The 19,719-nt window shown below is 47.3% G+C and overlaps 1 pseudogene; it reads right to left on the bottom strand.

Moving 5' to 3' along the window:
* Positions 1–364: 364 nt before the first annotated feature.
* Positions 365–3,615, bottom strand: LOC125547419 (annotated as a pseudogene).
* Between the last annotated feature and the right edge of the window lie 16,104 nt (positions 3,616–19,719).

The following is a 19,719-nucleotide window of genomic DNA, read 5'->3' as shown; positions in this document are numbered from 1 at the left end:
GTGAGCATTGGTCCCGGTTCGTGCGGCTAAGGCATTAGTCCCGGTTCACTCGGGCCCTTTAGTCCCGGTTTAAGACATGAACCGGGACTAAAGGGTGCGATGACCTTTAGTCCCGGTTCGTGCCTGAAACCGGGACTAAAGATTAGACCTTTAGTCCCGGTTTGAGGCACGAACCGGGACTAATGGGGTGGGGTTGAGACCTTTAGTCCCGGTTCGTGCCACGAACCGGTACTAAAGGTCCCATTTTCAAACTCTACCCCCCCCCCCCCCCCCCCCCGATCGCCTTTTCAGTTTAAAAAAAATAAAGAAAATAATGGAAATGTCAAAAAAAAAAGAAAATAAGTTTCTCATGTGATATGTGGTCTAGTTGTTGGGAAAATTTGCAAATGTGAATTTTGACTTTATTTGCAAAATTTCTCTGAAATTTGTAAAAATGGGCATAACTTTTGCATACTAACTCGGATGAAAAAGTTTCTGCTGGATAAAGTGGCCAGCGCCAGGGATGACGACCACCTCATCTAGCAGCGGAACATCCTCTTTAAACCCACCGGCGTGGATGTACTCCTGGATCCCCTCAAAGTTGTATGTGATGTCATCGTCCCCCACGATGTACTTGGTCGGCACCTGCACTTTGGCGTCCGCCCACGGCGCCGCCAGCTCGCAGTTCTTGTCAAAGTTTCGGTAGTAGTTGATGGCACCAGTGAAGCCAGTCTTTTCGAAGGAGGTGACAAAGTAGTCAATGTCGGCCTCGGTGAGCCAAGGTGGAAGCGGAGATGTCGGGAACTTGTTGTCATCCATCTCCTCATCACAGAACACGCCGTGGCTAAAGCAATGGCACAACAACTGCCTCATGAGGCGCTTGGCATGCGCCGGCGCGAACTGCTTCTCCGCGACACCTGGCTCCTGTACGTGAACCATATGCATATATACGTTTTGTAAGGATTTTGTAGCAATAGTTTGTCGTGGGCATCTGATAATGCAGATACCAGTTGAATGTTGCGAATGCATGCTAGTGGCTTGCCTGGAAGCGGCACTTGTAGTAGTTGGGGCCGTATGCGCGCTTGAAGTACTCTATGGGATTTACGAAGTCGGGGCCGGTGCGGATCATGATGTGGCGCATGAAGGCGACGCTGGTGTTGACGAGTGCCGTCACACGCTCCGGGCGGAACAGGCACATGTACCACGCGATGATTGCGCCCCAGTCGTGCCCCACCAAAAACACCTTCATTTCAACCATGATGTGTATGTTATGAGGTCAAAATTACTTCAGTTAGAACATTCATGTATGCAGCAGACGGCTTATGGAATATATTGCACAACATATCTCCATTGATATTAACTAAAAATCTAGAAAATTTTGGTTTTGCCCAACGAGAGAACAAAAGGATTATGAATTCACTTGGAAAAGCGAGAATTCATTTTCAAATTCTAACAAATAAACAAAATATGTTCTTTCTCCAACGCTGAAAAATCTCATTCTATGAGATGCCATAATTTATTTAGGATCTTTATCAATGTTAGCATCTGATTTGCAGGTGTATTACCTGCCCGCGTGTGGTGGGGGCGTGTTGTGTATGTGTGTGTGTGCTCATGTGTCGTCTCTGGATAATCCAGAAACAGACTATATTATTTGGTTACAAGGTAAGCTTAATTGTACCTTTGCAAGCTCTAAAGTGTCGAGGAGCGCAACAAGGTCACCAACGATGTGAAAGGCGGTGTAAGAGGCCACATCGGGAGGTGCAGTGGTGCCACCATAGCCACGGAGGTCAGGCGCGACGCAGCGGTAACCACGAGTCGCCAAGTACTCCATCTGATGGCGCCACGAGTACCACAGCTCCGGGAAGCCATGCAGGAGCAGCACCACCCCCTTGGCGACCGGCTTCCGCCATATGCATCGATATGCCGTTCCCCTACACTATCCGGTGTCTGATCACCACGCCCTCCATGGTCACCCAAACCTCTCTCTCTCTCTCTCTCTCTCTCTCTGGTGTATGTGTCTCTACTGTGTGTTGTGCGTTGCAACTTGAGCTGGTGGGAGCTGCTATTTAAAGACAAAACTTACCAGCCGTGGCACTGTTTTCATGTTAGTAGTTTTTAGTGTCGTGCGATTGGTGAATGCATGTGATGCATCGTCAATCAACAATATTCCTACAGCTGTCCTGCGCTGTCCACAGTCCACACTAGTCCCGCTCCCTGGGATTCGGCTGCGGCCGTTCGGATAGACATGCATGAATAACGCAATTGGGAAGAAAGAAATAACGCACGAGGGCGTTCTTTATTATTTGACTAATATGGCATCAAGCAGATACAAACATAACAAGTACTAACCCGCTCTCTGCACGTTTAGAATGCACACAACTAAAAAGAAAGAAAGAAAAAAGGACCCATAGGGGCCAACGCAACCCCGCGTCGCTCTGCCAGGAGCGGCTCGGGCGGATCTGCAAGCCGCCGTGGCCGGCTCCCTCCCGCCCCTTCCCTCACCTCGCCGCCGCCAGGGCGCCGCGGGCAAAGCCTGCACGGCGTCAGCGGCGGCGGGGCTGTCTTCTTTCGCGCGCCTCGACGGATCTCGAGCGGCGGCTGCTGATGTGTGTACGCCGGAGGTGCGGGCCTAGAAGCAGGGCGCGGTCCTGTGCCTTACCTCGCCTGTCGGGGTTGTCTTCAACGCTGCTGGTGGCTGGCAGCTGCGGCTGGGGGCGGCGTCCGGTTCTCGCGGCAACCGGATGCCGGGGCGGCGGCCCCGGAGCTTGGCGGTGGTGGCGGGCGCTGGGCTTGCCGCTGTGCTCCGGCGTGTGGAGGCGGCGGCGACCCCTGTGCGCGGTTGGCGGCTCTCCGACCCGGACGACGCGGGGGGTAGCGGCGGCCCGGCGTGGCCGGCGATCTGGATGCGGTTGGGCCGGCGGCTCGCTGGTCTGCTAGAGATCTAGGGGCATCATCGTCTCCGACTTGATCTGTTTCGGTTCGTGCTAGTTCCGGTACAGGGAGATAGTCGTCATCTCCGGTGCTGGGTACATGGATCTGGCGGCGACGGCTGGACCCTTGGTCTAGGCTTCGACAGAGAAGGCGACGGTCCGCGCACAAGAAGCGGATGGAGTTCTTCGAACAGATCTGGGTGAAAACCTGCTCTTGGCTAGATGCCAAAGCCGGCGATGGCGGCGCTCTACGGTGTCGTTCCCTTCTTGAAGGCATCGCTGTGGAGAAGTTCTAGACTATGATCTGCTACCACCGGGGGAAACCCTAGATCGATAGATCAGATGACGGTGGCGCGTTTGTGTCGTTTCCTACTTGGGGGCGTCTTTCTTGGAGGTGTACGTGGGCTCAAGGGACCAGTGGACGACGTGTTTGGTGGAGCGGTGCTTCATCATGCACATTGATGGTGACAGATCTTGATGGCTTGGCGCTCTGGAGATTAGGCGTCTAATGTGCGATGATGGACTCGCGCACGAGGGTGACGCTGTCTGGCGTCGTGGTGGCGTCGATGGTAGTTAGACCGGGCAAGGTAGATGCAGCAGTACAGCACTGAAGATAGATTGGTGGTAGGTGGCTGTGGCGGCTTCATACCCGACAGGCGTCCTGGTTGAGGAGTGCGCCGGACTGGTGGCCATACCCGGCAGGCATCCTGGTTGGGACCTCAGGTCTTAGATGTTAGGTTTGGCTGCGAGGTCTGTTTGGTATTAGGCCCAGACTATCAGCATCCCTTCATCAACTGGATAGAAGTAGCGACAGATGTTGCCTAGATGGTGACTTTAGTCTTACTGTTGTAAGGTCTTGTGTGAATAATTAATAAAGTGGTTGCATGCATCATCCAGATGCAGAGGCCGGGGGTCCTCCTCCATTTCTTAAAAAAATAAAAGAAGGGTCAAGGCGAGGTGAACAACCCACTGCAGCAATACATCAACTACAGATCATGGGTTTTGACCTGAAAAAGATGGACCGAGTATTTCTTAGACAGTGCCTTCAACAAGGAAGTATAAACCGCCATTGGCCAGGTACAACAAGTGAAGGCCAAACCTAGGGTTTTCACCCCGGAACTCGAGGCCTGGCATTCACCACCATAGACGAAGTTCTCTGTGTTGCCGCCACCAAATTGCTAGTGAAGAAGTCATGCTACAATATCCCAATCAGCACCGGAATCACGAATTGAAGTGAACACCCCACACCGGACATTTGCTGAGACGACAAATCTGACCATGCGGACAATGGCCGCACATGCTAGCACCTGACGCCGATGTGGGGCACACTCCGACCATCACCGAAGCAAGACATATATCTAGTAAAGATACGGACCGTCGTGAGGGCGGGAGACATAGGTAAGCCTGCCACGCGAAGCCCTACGACCAAATCATGTGCGCTACCACCGAGCATGCACCACAATCGGATCAAACCTGCTGAGATCGGCCTGACCAGCACGCGACCAATACACAGCGCGGATCACCACCCAAACGCCCATCACTAACTGTTGAAACGGACAAGACTGCATCCAGCCATCCACCGCATCAGGCACTTTCAGAGCACCACCACAGGTAGGGATGGCACCCGCGGGGTTTGGGTATGGGTGGAGCCACCCCATACCCTTACCCGTCCCATTTAAGCTTACCCACGACACGTACCCATACCCGCTATTGGGTACACATTTTTCCCATACCCGTCACCCGACAGGATAGATGGGTACCCGCGGGTAAAATTACCCATATTTGCATAACATCAATTTAACCGACACATATCATAAAGAACAACATACAATCATAATTTATAAACAACAACACATAATAACATCAATACATACTTATAAATAACAACACATTGTAAACACAACACATCTTATAAACGTGAACACTTCCTTGTAAACAACAACACATCATAACAATGATACATAGTCATACATTTTAGGTTACAAACTCACGACAAAGGATAGAAGTATTTTTTTTCTGTACTTGTTAGGTTTTATAAGGGTACAAACACTAGTGGAAAACAGGGCTTTGGTCCAGGCCGGGTCAGCCCATTAGTCCCGGTTCAGTCAAGAACCGGGACTAATGTGAGCATTTATCCCGGTTCGTGCGGCTAAGGCATTAGTCCCGGTTCATCTGGCCCCTTTAGTCCCGGTTCGTGCCACGAATCGGGACTAAAGGGTGCGATGCACATTAGTCCCGGTTGGTGGCACCAACCGGTACTAATGGGTTTTGAGGCATTAGTACCGGTTCATGGCACGAACCGGTACTATAGGATTGACATCTTACTATTGTCAGGAAAACAACAAGTGCAGACTTGGAAACGAGAGATAATAGAACCGGGAAGTTAAGCGTGCTCAGGCTGGGGGAGTGGGAGGATGGGTGACCGTTCGGGAAGTTAGATAATTTGGAATGATGAGGGGTGATTAGAGGATAAATTGAGCAGTGATGAGGGGTGGTGATTACACACTAGAGGTTAAAATAATTCAGAAATTTGAAAATAAAAAAAAATAAAAAAATCGTTCGGGAAGTTAGATAATTTGGAATGATGAGGGTGATTAGAGGATAAATTGAGCAGTGGTGAGGGGTGGTGATTGCACACTAGAGGTTAAAATAATTCAGAAATTTGAAAATCAAAAAATAGTAAAAAAAAATAAAAAAAATCATAAAATTTCCTTTAGTCCCGGTTGGTGTTACCAACTGGGACTAAAGGTGAAGCTCCACGTAGAACCGACCCTTTAGTCCCGGTTCGAAAACCGGTATTAAAGGGCCTTACCAACCGGGACAAAAGCCCCTTTTTCTACTAGTGAAAGGTATGCGGGTACGGGGTATATCATCTCAATCTCATAACCATACCCTATCTATCCGATAGGTTTGAGATTTCTCTATATACATACCCGTAACTTTTTGTCCTATACTCTTATCTTTATAGGATTTTTACCCGCAGAGTACGTAGGTACTAAATACCCATTGCAATCCCTAGCCACAGGCCACCCGCAAACCACCAGAGGCTAAGATCCGGCTGGATCTATCCTGCCCATGACACACGCTTTCGGATCTGATTCAGCCTGTGCCAGCAACCACGCACAGTACCACCTGTGTTCACATCATGGAGGACAGTATGGGTGGTGCTGCCGTCGTTGATGGCCGTGTACCAGATCGCGTTGCAGCAGCACACAAGAAAGAGATCCAGACACGCACATCGCGGATCGGCGGCCAAAGGAGGGACACACTTCTGTAGCCATCAAATATTCAAATCGGTCGTGTCGTGTTCATGTATTAGGTGCGTGCTATCCATCCAACGAGCTAGCCAACCTCCAAGCAGGAATCCATCAAGCCAGCTAGCTCATCAAATAATGAGTCCTCCGACGGATTAGAAAGGCCGGCCACAACTCCGTGGTCATGAGCGCCTATTAACAATTGGTGATCCCCACTAACATCTTTCACTCAACATGCAAACATTTTATGCGCATGCCAAAAACTTTTTATTCTTTTATACTACTTATATAGAATGATTGTTTAAAATTAGATAATAATCCAATGCAATAAAATATGTATTTTTTAGTTTCGGTCCCCGTATTATTAATTCAAACATTCATGCTCCATACAACCAAATTCCACTGTAATAGGTTGCAACCACTTCGCGCAGGACTGCGGAAGGTACCATCAAATTTGAGAAAACCTCATTGCTTATTTTTCGATGTGCTTATTGTGGTCCGGCCTCATCCGATTAAGCAATCGATAAAACTTGCTAAATCATTTTTTTGACAAAGGGTAGATTTTGGTAGCTCAAAATGAAGCATCAAGAGAATACAAACACTATGAACACACATCAAAGCTATGTGTGGGTGAGAAAAAAAATCGTTCAGATTTGATTGGCAAACAGTAGCAATGATCATATCTACAGTTCCACACAAACCATCGCATGACACCACACGTAGGACAAAGTTCTACAGCAACAATGCCTTGAGGAAGGGAGCGACACCCGTGCGCCACCCAGATACAACCATCAAGGCTAGAATATAGGTTTTCACCTTGAAAAATAAGTCGAAGCATATCCGAGCAATGCGTTCAACAAGGTAACGACGCAGAAGGACGTCCCCGCTAAGAAGTCTTAAACTAATTGAGGAATAAGTGAACCACTATAGTGATTCACGAGTCACACCAAAGAACAAACATACGTGTTTGCATAATTGATTAGGTAAGTGGCAATTGAGTAGATAATATTTCATAAACAAAATTGAGTAGATAAGTAGCGCATCACTGCTTTGATATTACCAAGTGCTAGTATTTTAAATATGTATCAATGGATAGTTGTGGAACTTTATTCAGTAAAATAAAAAAATACCTATATTACTCCTCGCGCTCAATGAATTAAAAACAAAATATTAACAAATTGGAAAGGCAAGTTTCAAGAATAAGAAAATCCTTGAGCATCTTGTGGTGGGCTAGCCTCCCAAGTGCCCAATAGTGCAAGAGGAACACACTCGTGTGTCGCGCCGTGTTCATGTGTTTGGTGCGTGCTATTTATCGAGCTAACTAGCCAACCTCCAAGTAGGAATCCATCAAGGCAGCTTGCTCATCAAATAATTAGAGTTAGTTTTGTTTGCATCCACAATGATATTTTAGTCCTTAGACGTATCAGAAAGGCCGGCCTCAACTTCATGGTTGAGCGCCTATTATCAATTGGTGATCCCCGTTAATATCTTTCACTCAACATACAAATAAGTCATGCAACATGCATGAAAAAAAACAGTTCATTCTAAAATACTAGGCCATGTTTAATGGACAATTGACCAAATGGTTGGGTGTCAAAAGTTTTGATCCACCTCTGGTGAAAAAGACAAATTCCGCCGATTCAGCTGGAAGCGGTTCAAATTTGAACTGCAGCTGCCTCATAGTTTGCTCTTTATTTTTTACAAAAATCATTTCTAGATACATAAGTATCTATTTAATCATAGAAACACCAAAAAAAATCCAAGATTCAACCACTAGCTAGGAACGGTCATTTCTGCCGTTTTGACCGCATTTTGAAACGGGCATAAAAAATTAAAAAAAATCAAAAAATTGGGAAACCTTCGCATTGTGTCATTTTATGTGGCCAAGTTCCCACTGGTAGAAAAAGGGCCTATAGTCCCGGTTCGTAAGGGCCTTTAGTCCCGGTTCAGGAACCGGGACTAAAGTGTCGGTACTAATACGTCCACCCTTTAGTCCCGGTTCAATCCAGAACCGGGACTAAAGGCCACCAACCGGGACCAAAGGGTCTCCTGACTGGGCTCTGCGCACTGCCCACGTGGAGACCCTTTGGTCCCGGTTGGTGGCACCAACCGGGACCAATAGGCATCAACGCGTCAGCACTTCTGTGGCTGGGGTTTTTGTTTTTTTTTGAAGGGGGGGGGGGGTTGGGGGTTTTAGGGGGTTAATTTAGGTGTTTCATATATTGTGTTAGCTAGTTATAATTAATAAAGAGAAGTGTCCTCTGTTATGTCTGTGCTTGGTCGACGCTACGTACTATACATACGTATATAGAGAGGACTAGACACGCTAGCTAGCTAGTAAGCAAACGAAGGAAACAGAAGATCGTCATGAACATATATGCATATATACAGAGAGAAGTGATATCGACCACCTCTCCTTCTCCGAGAGATTGGTCGAACAACAAGTTCTCGTATATCTATCTGACACTACCGGCTACATATATACAGTAATTATCTCTTACAAATATAATCATACGGACTCAGGGTTAACATAGAATTCTCCGTCTTCAGGGATCACGTGGTCAAGAAAGAATGCCGCCAATTCCTCTTGAATTCCTCGCATGCGAGCTGGTGCTAGGAGTTCATCCCGCTTCCGAAACATCTAATTTAAAGAAGGGGGTCAATACATATATATATGAATGAATGAAACTCAACACAAATGATGGTAATAAAATAAAATTGTGAATGTTGTTATTTACGTACTTCATATTGTTCATCGGTGTAGCCCCGCTCACAGGTCGTGTGGCGGATGAACTCGCAAACATAGTAACCACAGAAATCATTCCCTTGTTGCTGCCACAACCACTTTACAAGAAATAGAGGTTAATCAAACTGATAAGCAAGAATGCCAAATGGTATTGATGAAACTAGCGCTTGAATGACTAGTAGATGCGCTTAAAATGCTACTATAGCTAGTACTTACTTTCGGGTGTCTAAATTGCAGCTCCTTCGGCAGTCCCGGAGCTTTTCTGGTGAATTTTCTCCAAACCCTGCCGGACAAAGAAAACAATTACTTGATATATCAGGAAATGAACAAAGTTGCTGATATGGTGGATAATGATCGATTTAACTTACTTCTCGAGTATTTGAGTCATGTCTGCATAGTCCTTGGGATCTTTTCGTCTTGAATCTAAGACGGTTACTAGTCCCTGCTCAAGCTTAATATGTAGGAGAATATAGTGGAAACTGCACACGCATGCATAACTCATCAATTACATTACTATAACCTTGACTAATATATAAGGGAAACCGAATACGCACAAGACAGTAACACTCACTTGAAGTTGTAAGGAAAGAGTATTATATCTTTGTTTTGATTTATTATCAATGATTCTAGCATGCTGGCCTCGGTTTCTGCGGCATGAAATTTAACCTGAGTTGCATCTATGAGATTTGTGTTAATGAACCCAATATCACCGACTTGTCTTTTCTTCAATTTGATGATCTTCAATCTGCATAATATAGTGAGGATGATTATAAATACATGCAATGAAAGAGCTAAGCTATATAGAGAAACTTAATGACAGAAGTAGTACTACTTACAGACAGTAGCAGGTGACAGTTGCTTTATCGAGGGCCAATTGATTGAAGAACTGATATAACTCCTCAAATGGAACAGGCAACAGATCAATTCCAACGAGGTCATGCTCCGGTTTAACTCTCGCATACAAAGTACTCCTCCCCCCAGAGTCTCTGCAGATTTTCAAGTACCAATCATGCAATCTTCGCATCATCGTTGATAGAGATCTTTCATCTTTGACGAGAGGCTTCCCGTACTCGTATCTTTGTATCTGCACGTCCATGGGGTCATAATGTACTTCGTCGGGCAGGTAATCTGCAGGATTGCTATAACCGGGCACCATCCTCGGATCATTATCGACGTTGTGGCTAGGCACCTTGAGCGGGGGGCACGATTGCTTCGCTTGTTCGCCGAGCTGGGCAATTTGTTTCCCAGCTCGTCGTTGTTTCAGCCTTTGATCACTGACAGTACTTCCCGACCGCTCCGCTTCGGCAAATTCCTTTCCAATAATGCGGTCATAGTTTCCTTTCGGCGAATCAGACTTCGGTGTTTTTGTCAGGGCAGCCAGAGTGCGCTTCACTTTCACCCGATCTACCTTCTCCTCCGGAGGTGGATGTTTCTTTGCTTTCACCCCTTCAAAGAATTTCTTCACTCCTTCTCGCGCGATCTCGGCGTTCTCCTCCTGGGTCCTCTCGTATGGTAACTTCTCTGGAGTCTTCAGAGAAGGACCAAATCTGTATGTCCTCCCGCCTCTGGTTGTACTGCTAGACGCCGACCGAGCAGACGTAGCGGTTGTCTTCTTTACTTGCTTAAGCGGCGGAGGAGAAGGACTACGACGCGCCGGAGCAGCTGGAGCGGCGGCAGGTCTCTTCCGCCCTTGCTGACGAGGCGGAGAAGGAGGAGGCGGGCTGCTCGGGCGCGTCGGCGCAGGCGGAGAAGGAGGCGGAGTGCCGCCGCGCGCCGGAGAAGGAGCCGGCCGAGGTCCCTGATCGTCACTCGCCGGAGGAGGAGGAGGCGGTGGAGGCGGAGTGCCCTGACTCGCCGGAGAGCGGGCGTCCAGTTCGGAAGGTTGATGAGGTCCTTCCGCCATAGGCATGGAGTCTTCAGAGCAGACCCCAGCCGAGTCTCCCCTTCACCGGTAGGGTGGTCAAGCTGGAGGTCCTCAAATCCCTCCGTTATCTCATCCACCATCACCCTAGCATATCCTTCTGGAATCGGCCGGCAGTGAAAAGTTGCGCCGGGTTCAGTAGGATAAACAGAGCCAACAGCCGCCTTGACCTTCAAATTCATCCATTGCGTCATAAGGTGGCAATTTTGAGACTCCGTGATAGCATCCACGGGATAGCTGGCAGGAGCCGTCAAGGCATGCTCTAGCTGAAGCAGCTCGGTGGAAGCCACGCTGCTTCTGCGCTGAGATGGCGGGGTAGCTTCGGGGGAGGCTTCGGCAGTACGTTTGCTGCGATTTGCTTCTCGTTCCTCTATCGCGTCCACCCTTGCTTGCAGCGCCTGCATTTGGGTCTGCTGCACTTTTTTCCTCCTCTCATGGGATTTGTAACCGCCTGCGTCCGGAAACCCAACCTTCCACGGAATGGAGCCTGGCGTGCCTCGTGTCCGTCCAGGGTGCTCAGGATTCCCGAGGGCCATTGTGAGCTCGTCGTTCTCTCTGTCTAGAAAGAACGTTCCTTCCTGCGCTGCTTCGATATACTGCTTAAGCTTACTGACTGCTATGTCCATTTGATCGTTCGTCCAAATGCACTTCCCTGTTTCAGGGTCCAAGGTTCCGCCAGCCCCGAAGAACCAAGTCCGGCAACGGTCTGGCCAGTTATTTGTCTCTGGTTCGATCCCTTTATGAACCAGATCATTCTCAGTCTTGGACCACTTAGGCCGGGCTACGAGGTAGCCACCTGACCCCGTGCGATGGTGAAGCTTCTTCTTCGCAGCATTTTGCTTGTTTGTCGCCGACATCTTCTTACTCTTTTCCGATGTCTTGTGGGCCACAAATGCGGGCCAGTGATCTCTGATCTTCTCGATATCTGCCCTTGAATTCTGGTGTCTCATTATTTTCGACAAACTTATTCATCTTTCTTCCACCTCCTGAATAGTTCTGCCATCCTCTTCAGAGCAAAAGACTTGATTAATTTCTCTTTAACTGGGTTCTCTGGATTATCCTCTGGCGGTAGGGTGAAATTTGACTTCAGGCCTTCAGTCCAAAGATCATTTTTTCGCATATCATTGACATAAGAGACCTCAGGGTCTTCTGTAGCGGCTTAAACCATTGCTGGATGCTTATCGGGATCTTGTCCCTAACCAGAACCCGCACTGAGCACAAAAATGCTCTTTGTCCGGAGGGGTTCAATCGGTTGGCCGTCGGGCGCAATTGCTATGATCTCAAACTTTTCATCCGAGCTCAACTTTTTCTTCGGGCCTCATCTCTTTACTGAAGTTGTGCTCGATCTCGAAGGCTAGAAAAAAGAACAAAGACTTAATTAATATGTGTACATACCAAAACAATGAATGCATCAATCAGCTAGTCAGCACAGGCTTAACTAATATATATACCTGGCCGGACTCGGTTCGGTCACCAGAGCCGTCATCACGGTCTCCTTCTTGCACCGGCATTGGGTCACCGGAGCCGTCCTCATGTTCTTCTTCTTGCACCGGCATTAGGTCACCGTAGCCAGCTTGTTCACCCTGTCCTTCCAGACCATCGGTTTCGTTGAGAAACAACGAGATGGCATCACTTCCTTCTGCGATTATGTCCCTCAACAACGCTTCTTTTGTTGCTTCGTCTAGGGCGGTGTCCATAGTTTCTACAAATATTTACAACATGGCAATTATTATTCAAACATGATAGATGGATATATTAGTGCCAAACGTAGAACTAGCTACCTAATCATAGTAAGCTATCGGGAGGGGGTATATATCGACAACGACGACACTACATCTATGTCCCTCGACGACCCTCGTTCCCGATAAAAAAGAGGAAGAAGAAGAAAAATAAGAGGAGAAGAAAGAATAGAGGAGAAGATCTCCTCTATTCTTTCTTCTCCTCTTTTTTTCTTCTTCCTCTTCTTTTTTTATCCTCTTCTTCCTCTCATGTTCGATAGGATCGCCGAGGGGTCGGGAGGTTGCGTAGTGTCTCAGGATTCAACAAAACCATGTCTTCATCATTAGGCGAAAGTAACATGTGCATGATGGTACGAAGCTCTTCAAAGTTGTTCTGGAACGGACTCCCAGATAGGATAATCCGCCTTTTGGTACAAAGTTCAGCAAGAGCCTTCCGAATATCGCTATTTGGAAGGCCTTTGCTGAATTGGTACCAAAAGGCGGATTATTCTATCCGGGACTCCATTCCAAAACAACTTTGCAGAACTTCGTACCAACATGCCCTGGTTACTTCCGGCTAATGATGAAGGCATGGATTTCTTCAATACTTTGACACTAGGAAACCTCTCTCGACCCCTCGGCGATCCTCGACCCCTCGAACCCTCGACGACCCTGGAACCCTCGACCCTAGACGACCCTCTTCTTCCTCTCATGTTCGAGAGGATCGTCGAGGGGTCGGGAGGTTGCCTAGTGTCAAAGGATTCAACAAAACCATGTCTTCATCATTAGGCGAAAGTAACATGTGCATGATGGTACGAAGCTCTTCAAAGTTGTTCTGGAACGGAGTCCCAGATAGGATAATTTGCTTTTTGGTACAAAGTTCAGAAAGAGCCTTCCGAATATCGCTATTTGGAAGGCCTTTGCTGAATTCGTACCAAAAGGCGGATTATTCTATCCGGGACTCCATCCAGAACAACTTTGCAGAACTTCGTACCAACATGCCCTGGTTACTTCCGGCTAATGATGAAGGCATGGATTTCTTCAATACTTTGACACTAGGAAACCTCTCTCTACTTCCGGCTAATAAGAAGAAGAAGAAGAAGAAGAAGAAGAAAAGAAGAAAAAAAAGAGGAGAAGAAGAAAGGAATAGTGGAGAAAAGAGAAAATAGGAATAATATCTTCTTCTTCTTATTAGCCCGAAGTAGGCGCGGGCGACGGCGACGATGGCGCGGGCGACGGCGACGATGGGGGGCAGCGTCGGGGCGGCACGCGGCGCGGGCGACGTGGGCGGCCGGGGCGGCACGCGGCGCGGGCGACGGCGACGATGGGGGCGGGTGGCATCGGGGCAGGGGACGAGGGCGGGCGCGGCGGGCGGGGCGAGGGCGACGGCGACGGGGGCGGGCCGGGGCGGCGCGCGGCGCGGGCGACGGCGACGATGGGCGTGGGCGACGGCGACGATGGGGGCGGGCGGCGTCGGGGGCAACTGCAGGATGAGAATGAAAAAATGCTTAAGTGCTTCCTTATATAGAACAGGCTTTAGTCCCGGTTCGTGGCAGCAAACCGGACCAAGGTGGGCATTAGTCCGGTTGGTGCCACGAACCGGAGACCAAAGTCAATTTTCGGCAGGCCAAAGGGCGGGAGCGGTGACTTTGGTCCCGGTTGGTGCCACCAACCGGGACTAAAGGGGGTTGGTCCCGGGGTGCCACCAAGTGACCAATGCCCCTTTAGTCCCGGTTGGTGCCACCAAGGGACCAATGCCCTTGTGCGCCCCACGCCAGAAGTTTAGTCCACATCGCTAGCTGAAGGGCGCCGATTACTGGTTATAAGCGCTGCTCTGCCTCCCCCTTTCGAGCTCCTCTCAAATGCAGGCTTTCGGGCCTAAACTGCTACTGCCTGTGGGCCTATTGGGCCTCTGCGGGCCTGAATCATGGCCCATGTAGGGTTTCTAGTCGTATTCAGGCCGTGGAGGCCCAGTAGGTGGCATTTTTTTTGGTTTTTTCTTTTCTATTTCTACATTTTTTTGGTTTTTATTTTTTTGTTTCTACTTAAAACTAAATAATTACAGTTTTTTAAGTGATTTCTTTTTGCTTTTAGGTCACAAAATTATAAACTTTCTATTAGTGCCATTAGTTTTAAATTTTAAATAGTTTAAATTTGAATTTTTAAAAATTTGTGTGAATCACTAGTTTATGAATAAATTTACTATAAAATTAGAATTTTTTTCTTCTTTGCTATTTATTTTTTATTTATACTTACAATTAAATACTTATAGTTTGATTTTAGGTCACACAAATTATATTCTTTTTGCTATTGAAGAATATTATAGTTTTATTTAGTTGATCATAACATAATATTTTAATTGATTGTTTTTATTTTCATAAAAGTTTTGTAGTTCATTCTGTTTGCTATTAATTCATTCTTTGAGCTAAATGACTCTGAAATTGGAAAGCATTTCAAAATGAACTCTGAAAAGGTTGAAAGTTGGCATGGTATCATCATTTTACCCACATAGGCATGTTCCAAAAAGTAGAGAGGGTTACGACAAAACTTGATGCACTTCGTGTACAAAATGGACAATCACTTTCGAAGTATCAAAGTTTCGAACCATAAGACATGAAAGCATTTCAATGAACTCTGAAAAAGTTGAAAGTTGGGATGGTATCATAATTTCACCACCATAGGCATTTGCTTATGCGGGAGAAAGTCTTCACTTTTTCTTCGCTTGTGTCATTTGCTTATTGCGCCGTAACCATGGATAATCTTCATTGTTTATCAGGATGCTTGGGTCAGCCTTGACATTGAAGGGAGGAATTTCATGAAACTTTTCATAATCTTCAGACATGTCTGTCTTGCCGTCCACTCCCAGGATGTCCCTTTTTCCTGAAAGAACTATGTGGCGCTTTGGCTCATCGTATGATGTATTCGCTTCCTTATCTTTTCTTTTTCTCGGTTTGGTAGACATGTCCTTCACATAGATAACCTGTGCCACATCATTGGCTGGACGAACGGTTCGTCAGTGTACCCAAGATTTTTCAGATCCACTGTTGTCATTCCGTATGTGGGTCTACCTGTACCCCGCCGCCTAACAGATTGACCCATTTGCACTTAAACAAAGGGACCTTAAAATCAGGTCCGTAGTCAAGTTCCCATATGTCCACTATGTAACCATAATATGTGTCCTTTCCGCTCGTTGCTGCATCAAAGCGGACACCGCTGTTTTGGTTGGTGCTCTTTTGATCTTGGGCGATCGTGTAAAATGTATTCCCATTTATCTCGTATCCTTTGTAAGTCAATACAGTCAAAGATGGTCCCCTGGACAACAAGTACAACTCATCACAAACAGTGTTGTCACCTCCGAGACGTGTTTCCAATCAACTACTGAAAGTCCTGATGTGTTCACATGTAATCCAGTCGTCGCACTGCTCCGGGTGTTTGGAGCGCAGACTGTTCTTGTGTTCATCGACATACGGGGTCACCAAGGTAGAGTTCTATAGAACTGTGTAGTGTGCTTGAGACCAAGAATATCTGTCCCTACATATTATTGAGTCACTTCCAAGAGTGCCTTTTCCAGTCAGTCTCCCCTCATACCGTGATTTAGGGAGACCTATCTTCTTAAGGCCAGGAATGAAGTCAACTCAAAACCCGATAACATGCTCTGTTTGATGGCCCATGGAGATGCTTCCTTCTGTCCTAGCGCGGTTACGGACATATTTCTTTAGGACTCCCATGAACCACTCAAAGGGGAACATATTGTGTGGAAATACGGGCCCCAGGATGACAATCTTGTCGACTAGATGAACTAGGATGTGCGTCATGATATTGAAGAAGGATGGTGGGAACACCAGCTCGAAACTGACAAGACATTGCGCCACATCACTCCTTTGCCTTGGTACGATTTCTGGATCGATCACCTTCTGAGAGATTGCATTGAGGAATGCACATAGCTTCACAATGGCTAATCGGACGTTTTCCGGTAGAAGCCCCCTCAATGCAACCGGAAGCAGTTGCGTCATAATCATGTGGCAGTCATGAGACTTTAGGTTCTGAAACTTTTTCTCTGGCATATTTATTATTCCCTTTATATTCGACGAGAAGCCAGTCGTGACCTTCATACTGAGTAGGCATTCAAAGAAGATTTCTTTCTCTTCTTTCGTAAGAGCGTAGCTGGCAGGACCTTTATACTGCTTCGGAGGCATGCCGTCTTTTTCATGCAAACGTTGCAGGTCCTCCCGTGCCTCAGGTGTATCTTTTGTCTTCCCATACACGCCCAAGAAGCCTAGCAGGTTCACGCAAAGGTTCTTCCTCACGTGCATCACGTCGATTGAAGAGCGGACCTCTAGGTCTTTCCAGTAGGGTAGGTCCAAAATATAGATTTCTTCTTCCACATGGGTGCGTGTCCCTCAACGTCATTCGGAACAGCTAGTCCACCGGGACCCTTTCCAAAGATTAAGTGTAAATCATTGACCATAGCAAGCACGTGATCACCGGTGCGCATGGCGGGCTTCTTCCGGTGATCTGCCTCGCCTTTGAAATGCTTGCCTTTCTTTCGACATTGATGGTTGGTCGGAAGAAATCGACGATGGCCCAGGTACACATTCTTCCTGCATTTTTGTCCAGGTATATACTTTCAGTGTCATCTAAAACGTGCGTGCATGCGTGGTATCCTTTGTTGTCTGTCCTGAAAGGTTACTGAGAGCGGGCAATCGTTGATTGGTCACGAACAGCAATGCCTTAAGGTTAAATTCCTCCTGTCTGTGCTCATCCCACGTACGTACACCGTTTCCACTCCACAGCTGTAAAAGTTCTTCAACGAATGGCCTTAGGTACACATCAATTTCGTTGCCGGGTTGCTTAGGGCCTTGGATGAGAACTGGCATCATAATGAACTTCCGCTTCATGCACATCCAAGGAGGAAGGTTATACATACATAGAGTCACGGGCCAGGTGTTGTGATTGCTGCTATGCTCCCCGAAAGGATTAATGCCATCCGCGCTTAAAGCAAACCATACATTCCTTGGGTCCTTTGCAAACTCATCCCAGTACTTTCTCTCGATTTTTCTCCACTGCGACCCGTCAGCGGGTGCTCTCAACTTCCCATCTTTCTTTCGGTTCTCACTGTGCCATCGCATCAACTTGGCATGCTCTTCGTTTCTGAACAGACGTTTCAACCGTGGTATTATAGGAGCATACCACATCACCTTCGCAGGAACCCTCTTCCTGAGGGGCTCGCCGTCAACATCACCAGGGTCATCTCGTCTGATCTTATACCGCAACGCACCGCATACCGGGCATTCGTTCAGATCCTTGTAGGCACCGCGGTAGAGGATGCAGTCATTAGGGCATGCATGTATCTTCTCCACCTCCAATCCTAGAGGGCATACGACCTTCTTTGCTGCGTATGTACTGTCGGGCAATTCGTTATCGTTTGGAAGCTTCTTCTTCAATATTTTCAGTAGCTTCTCAAATCCTTTGTCAGCCACAGCATTCTCTGCCTTCCACTGCAGCAATTCCAGTACGGTACCGAGCTTTGTGTTGCCATCTTCGCAATTGGGGTATAACCCTTTTTTGTGATCCTCTAACATGCGATCGAACTTCAGCTTCTCCTTTTGACTAATGCATTGCGTCCTTGCATCGACAATGACCCGGCGGAGATCATCATCATCGGGCACATCGTCTGGTTCCTCTTGATCTTCAGCAGCTTCACCCGTGGCAGCATCATTGGGCACATCGTCTGGTTCCTCTTGATCTTCACCAGCTCCCCCCGTTGCAGCATCACCGTATTCAGGGGGCACATAGTTGTCATCGTACTCTTCTTCTTCGCCGTCTTCCATCATAACCCCTATTTCTCCGTGCCTCGTCCAAACATTATAGTGTGGCATGAAACCCTTGTAAAGCAGGTGGGAGTGAAGGATTTTCCGGTTAGAGTAAGACCTCGTATTCCCACATTCAGTGCATGGACAACACATAAAACCATTCTGCTTGTTTGCCTCAGCCGCATCGAGAAACTCATGCACGCCCTTAATGTACTCGCGGGTGTGTCTGTCACCGTACATCCATTGCCGGTTCATCTGCGTGCATTATATATAATTAAGTGTCCAAATTAATAGAAGTTCATCATCACATTAAAACCAAAGTGCATACATAGTTCTCATCTAACAACATATAGCTCTCCAGAGCATCTAATTAATTAAACCATACATTGAAACTATGTAAAACATTTCAATGCGAAAACAAATGCGATCATAATCGCAACCAAGGTAACAATTGATCCAACGCATAATGATACCAAGCCTCGGTATGAATGGCATATTTTCTAATCTTTCTAATCTTCAAGCGCATTGCATCCATCTTGATCTTGTGATCATCGACGACATCCGCAACATGCAACTCCAATATCATCTTCTCCTCCTCAATTTTTTTTATTTTTTCCTTCAACAAATTGTTTTCTTCTTCAACTAAATTTAACCTCTCGACAATAGGGTCGGTTGGCATTTCCGATTCACATACATCCTAGATAAATAAAATCTATGTCACGTTGGTCGGCATAATTTTCATAAACAATAAATGAACCAATAGTTATAAAGATAATATTACATACCAAATCCGAATCATAGACAGGACGAGGGCCGACGGGGGCGGATACCAAAACCATCGCACTATATAAGATGCAATAATAAATGTAAGAAAATGATACAAGTATCTATCTAAACAGACAAGTAAGAATATTTTTCCTTTCAGAAAGAAGATAAGAACAAGAGGCTCACCACGGTGGTGTCGGTGATGAGATCAGCGCGGGTGATCGACGGCGGTGAAGACGGGGACGGGGCGTGACGGACCGCTAAATCTAGACAAATCTCGAGGAAAATGGAGCTTGGAGGTCGAGCTTCGAGAGGAGAAAGTTTAAGTAGTGTGGCTCGGGCATTCCATCGAACACCTCATGTGCATAGGAGGTGAGCTAGAGCACCACAAACCCCTCCCCTCGCCGGCCAGAGAAAAACAGAGCACTGGAGTGCTCTGTTCGCGGGCGAGGGTATATATAGGCACCTCATTGGTCCCGGTTTGTGGCAAGAACCGGGACTAAAGGGGAGCCTTTGGTCCCGGTTCAGGCCACCAACCGGGACCAATGGTGGTGGGCCAGGAGCGAGGCCCATTGGTCCCGGTTCGTCCCACC

The sequence above is a fragment of the Triticum urartu genome, chromosome 3 (assembly GCF_003073215.2).
Source record: "Triticum urartu cultivar G1812 chromosome 3, Tu2.1, whole genome shotgun sequence".
Taxonomy (NCBI): domain Eukaryota; kingdom Viridiplantae; phylum Streptophyta; class Magnoliopsida; order Poales; family Poaceae; genus Triticum; species Triticum urartu.
This window is presented reverse-complemented; position numbering and strand designations above follow the sequence as displayed.